This window comes from Diabrotica undecimpunctata, chromosome 7, assembly GCF_040954645.1.
Source record: "Diabrotica undecimpunctata isolate CICGRU chromosome 7, icDiaUnde3, whole genome shotgun sequence".
NCBI classification, from domain to species: domain Eukaryota; kingdom Metazoa; phylum Arthropoda; class Insecta; order Coleoptera; family Chrysomelidae; genus Diabrotica; species Diabrotica undecimpunctata.
The window spans coordinates 49,364,870-49,371,092 of NC_092809.1; positions in this window are offsets into that span (position 1 = coordinate 49,364,870).

Genomic DNA, 6,223 nt, shown 5'->3' on the forward strand with positions numbered 1-6,223 from the left:
GATAGAAGAGAGCAGCACGACCTTACCTGACAGTTAACAACTTAGAAAAAGCAGATAGCTTTATCTATTTAGAAGTCACCATCACAAGGGACAACATTGATAATGCAGAGGTTAGCAGAAGAATCGTTCTAGTCAATACGGCATATTTTGCTATGAACCATATATTTATATCACGAGACGTACATCAAAGGACTAAAATACGAATCTACAGGACCATAATCCGACCGATACTGAGCTATGATTGTGAAACTTGGATATTAACTTAAAAATCTGTAAACCGCATGGAGATCTTTGAGAAATGGTACTTAGACGAATACTAGGCCCTGTACATAAGAATAACAGTGGCAAATAAGATATAGTTATGAAATATGTTATAAAGAACCACCTTTATCTTAATATGTTCCCTTACAGTATCTTCAATGAACATGCCATGTATGAAGTGAATGAGGACGCAAGAAATCTCTTTGGCAGTCGATCGTGGAAGAGAAAGGCTACAGACCGTAACGAATGGAAATGTTTGCTGAGGGAGACCAGGGTTTAACTGGCCGTAGAGTCATGGGATAGATTATTTCATTGTAGGTTATTTTGGGAAGCAGGGATTATCTATCCTGCCGACTAATTAATGACACCAAAACTCTGAGAAAACTGCTAGAATGTCCTATTCCCACTTCCGCGGTTGATCACTTGGTAACGCTAACACGAACGAGCGAAAGGCGACTTTTCTGCGCCTTAAAAGATTAACTCTGTGACTAAGGGAGCACATCCTAACAGAAAAGCATGACACTCCAAGTAAGGGGGTTAAGTGTGGGGCTGACAACCTTGTTTTGAAAAACATACTTGTTACGAATACGATGGCCAATAAAAATAGAGAACGGAATTGTCAACGACGAACCCATTATCATTAAAACAAACTAAGTCTGGTCATAGCAGTCAAGGTAAAAAACACCTTGGTCTTGACTGTATGTACCGTATATGTTTTGACACATTCGTTTATATTTGCAAACATTTCTAGTTTTTTTTTTGTTTTTGTTTTACATTTCTGCACCACAGCTCCAACTTTCTACAAAAAGGACTAACTTTATTACTGGTATCCAACATATCTCCGTTTACTCCTTGAAGTAATAGATATAGTATTTAATTTCTCGAATATCTCGACCAAGGAACTTAACTTTACAAATAAAGCATCTCGAAACTTTTCGGCTTCTCGACAGTTACAACTATTGTCGTTGGCACAACTTTGCGACCAAGTCTCATTACTTTAGAAGCCAGAGCCTCTATGTGAATCCGCAATTTTTTCATTTTATGTTTGCCTTATTAATAAAATCGTTTAAAATAAACAAATTGGGTCCTATTGCTTGGAATTATATAGGTTTGCAGAAAAGTACTTTTTCTATTGCCAATATACCATCACAAAATCGGACACAGGCAATTAAATTAGCTTCTTATTGCTATCTGTTGCCTCCAGCTAAGTAGAAAACAATTTGTTACGCAACCTTTCAAGAAGCTATACATCTATAGCATATAAGCTAAACATCTTCGTTGTATATTATTAATTCGGCGGGCAACAGTATTATTTGAAAGAGGTATGGATTGCAATTATTTGGCAACATTATCTCCAAACATAATTTCTACAATCTTCATCGCAGATGGCAGAAAAAGGTCATCAATGGCCTTTTACATCTAGCTATTATATATGATACTTTGTAAGAGACAAGCAAAGCTTTTTCGTTCACAAAATTTTTTTAAGAATGATAATATTTGCTGTTCATATGACTTTCAATTTAAAGAATTCTCGTGGCTTGTTAACTTACTTAACTACTATGAAGTGTTTCCAAACGGTGCAGCGTGTAAGTTTATTAGGTTTCATGCTATTTGCTGCCAAATTTTTTAAATAGAAAGTCTTTCTTCTTCATTAATTGCAGTAGTGGTACATCCAAAATTTATTTTCGAAACCATTGTCGACTGCGCACTTGTGGATACTTCACTATTGTCCAATACTCGTTTATGTCCAGGTATAAATCTATCCGTAGTTCTATATGAATTCACTGCCGTAAAATTTCTATAAATATCCTGTTATAAGGAAATGCGGCACAGTTACACCAAATTTACAAAATTTAACACCGCAACTTGACTGAAACTGACAGGAACCTTTAACAGCAGTAGCATTTATACAATACAGGCTCGCTCCTCTGATGAGCTGATCTTCCATAATATTTCAAAAAATCGAAATTATGGTCGAAATTTCTCGTAGGGATGGTAAGTCGCGAGAGTATACTATCTCCGTCGTAAATGACAGAGGGTCGATGGGAAGCGTTTGGGGTAAATAGATACTGGTGTAAATACATCTACAAAAACCATAGCGTCAAAAGGTAAGGTCAGTATATCGGCGTTAGGAATGTCAAAACAAGTAGCAACCTCGGTATGCGTATACTCATTTACTTGGAAATTTTAATTATTAACAATATTATTATTAGGGACTTTATCTTATGAAGACAAAATTAATTATGTAACATCTTTATCGAACATGAACCTCTTCACCTTATTTTTTTTTTTGTCGCGAAGTTGATGTTGTCTATTAATTAACGTCTATTACAACAAATAATTACTATACTTACTGCGTAAATAAATATAAATATTTTTTGAAAATGATGAAATAAATTCATTTATTAATAATACATTTGTAGATTAAATACATCGATATAACAATTTTTTAATTATACGGGGTGTCCCGGAAAATAGTGCGTTCATTAAAGGTATGGACTGAGTGTTTTTAAAAAAAGTCTTGTTGTAAAGTCAACCGTTTACAAAGAAAAAATATTAAATTTAAACCATTTCATTATTATCCACAGAAAAGCAAATACAGCCGGCAACGTTGCGCTTCTTGTTATACTCCGTTAATTAGGATACGAAGTAACCATAGAATAAATGCAGAAGAGGCGATTTTGATAATAGTCAGTAATAATCAAAGGGTAAGTACCCGATGTGTGGCTAGAATGGTTGGCATTTCTAAAAACATTGACATATGACATTTACGAAACAACTATTACATACTTACCATTACCTACAAACAGGTTATATACTTTTTTAGATTAGTTTGATGGAATTACTCATCAGCAATTTGTTCGATCCAAGTTCGCATTTGTGTTGCCAAATTAACCTGTATTGAGTGTTTATGGTAAGACCATAGACATATAATACAAATTGACTGAGCACACAATACAGTCATGTTCTCTCAGTGCGACAGAGAAAACTGACGCAAAGCAGTTCCTGCATCTCTTTCTCATTTGACCTAAATGACCAATGAGACGGTCACGTGGTCGATAAACCCGGCTCATTAGAAAGCGACGCAAGCAATGCTTTGCGTCAGTTTCCTCTGTTGGACTGAGGAAACGCAGTCAGATTTGTATTATATTTGTATGGGTTTTTTAGATCATTATGATAAAAAAAGATATGTTGTAAGTTTTCTCTAAAGTTGATTGTTTTCGAGTTATCAAGTTTCGAGCTCAAAAACACAAGTAAAAAAATATTATTTAAATCATCAAGTGCCTAAATCCAAGTTCAAGACTTCTTTCGAACCGAAAAAATTGATTGTTACAATTTGTTTAAAAAAAATTGGCCTGGGCGACCTCTTGAACCTTATTTACGGAGCTGTAGGTATATATATATATATATATATATATATATATATATATATATATATATATATATATATATATATATACAACATATATACAAACAACCAGTTTATTAGGGCTGAAGTCAGAAGGTTGGCCGAGATGTTAGAGAAACACTCTTTTGACTTATTGTCTAGCTTTCGGAATTGTTTTATTCCTTTTTCAAGACATAGTCGTTGAGATTATTTACAATAAACTTTGACACTCAACATTAATAACACAACTATAAAATATAATAATGGACAAAATACATTCTAAAATTTAGGTAAGGATAGTAAAACTTAGTTTATTTCATGACATCTTTTGATGGTGTGTTTTAACTCTTAATTAAGTTAACACTTTTAACTCTAAGGAGAGCTAACTCATTCTTTCACATCTTTTTCAAAAATGTTAATGGCTTGAAAATTACAACTAAGAATGTAAAAACGGCATCGAAGTTATACACAAAGACAAAAGATCCTTTCACAATACAGGAGTCATCGAATGTTGTTTATTCTATACCGTGTGCCAATTGCAACAACGTTTACATCGGAGAGTCATCTCGTAATTTCCACAGTAGGGTGATCTCACATCGTAGTGACATAAAAACCAACAAAATAAATGCATGTGCACTCACAGAACATGCAATAACTCTGAAACATGAGTTCAATTTCGAAGATTTCTGTATTTTGGCAAAAGAAAAAAACCATGCAAAAGGTGTTTTCTTGGAAATGTGTTTCATAAAATATAGTACATCTTGCATTAATAAAAAGTCTGACATAGATAAATTGAGCAACATTTATTGTTATTTACTGGAAAAACATCAAAAATAAAATAAATATTAACTTCTACATATTATTGTATGCATAACTGGTTGCATACCATTAAGGCAGGTTTAATAACTAAAAATCAAAACTACCTAAATATGGACCTCTTGTTTCTTGAAAATAAATACAATAATAAGAACAACTAATTACACTTTAATCACATTGTTTTTTTTTCTTTCTGTTATCTATGTATCAGAGTTAAAAGATACTATCAAAACATGAAATAAACTAAGTTTTACTCTCCTGACCAAATGTTTTAAAATATAAAATATTATTATATTTTATATTTGTGTTATTAATGTTGAGTGTCAAAGTTTATTTTAAATAATCTCAACGACTAGTAAGTTTACTGACGAATTGTGATATTTTGTAAATATTTACACATTTTTTTATTTATATTACAGTATCTTGAAAAAGGAATAAAACCATTCCGAAAGCTCGACAAAAAGTCAAAAGAGTGTTTCTCTAACATCTCGGCCAACCTTCTGCTGCAGCCCTAATAAACTGGTGGTTTTGTATATATATATATATATACTCAGTGACATTAGAAGTGTTACACCCAGAAGGAATAATTTCTTGAACTTAATTTTTTGGCAACATGGTAGATTTACATCAAGAATGAAACGATAACGTTGTCAAGAATTTTTATTAACAAGTAATCAAAAAAAAATTAATAATGTGTTTGGCGACCCCGTAGCTGAATACACTCCTGTATACGTCTAGGCATGGACAAAATGAGATGTTCAATGTCTGCTTGTGGCACCTCGTTTCAAGTAACTTAAACTTCATGTATTAACTGTGCCAGAGTCTGTGCAGGATGGTGCAAAGTGGACAGTCTCCTTCCCATCATATCCCATACATGTTCGATAGGATTTAAATCCGGAACACGGGGCGGCCATGGCAACATATTAACGCCAGCTTCTTGGAAAAGTCCATAGTTTGATGAGCAATATGGGGACGCACGTTGTGTTGCTGAAAAAGGACGTCTCGACGGCCGTCGAGATAAGGCAGTAAACTGGTTTGTAAGATGTCTTCAACATAACGCGCAGCTGTGATATTGCCTCGAATAAACACAAATGGTGATCGGTTACCATAGGCAATAGCCCCCCAAACCATTACTCCAACTGTCCTGTATACATTCCTCTCAACAGCAAACCCGATATCTCGTCATTCTCCACGACGGCGTCTTACCATCCTACGACCATTATGCATTCCTAAACAGAATCGTGATTCATCGCTGAATGCTACATTACGCCATTCTGCTACCCAATGCTGCCGTTCTCTGCACCAATTGAAACGTTGATGACCGTGGTCCGCAGTCTAAGGAAACACTAGTCATGGGCGGAATGAAACCAGTCCAAAGGCTCGAATACGACGGTATAGTGTACGCATACTAACAGGTCTACCTACTACTTCAAACCATTGGTCAGCAATTTAACGCGCAGTAGCAAAACGGTCTCGCAGAGCCGGTAATCTAAAGCGCCTATCTTGATGCTCTATGGTATGCCTTGGTTGACCAGTTGGTCTCCTTCGTGTTCCTCTACCTTAGTTTGTCCACACACGACAGACACGCATAGCCGTCATTGCCGTACAATTAACACGACGGCCAATTTCGCGATACGACAAACCCATATCTTTATACGCAATAATTCTACCCCTGTCAAAATCGCTAAAATAGTGGTAATTATGGTTTATTCGAACTCGATGCATTTGCTTAAACTGAATACAATTAGACTGAGGAAC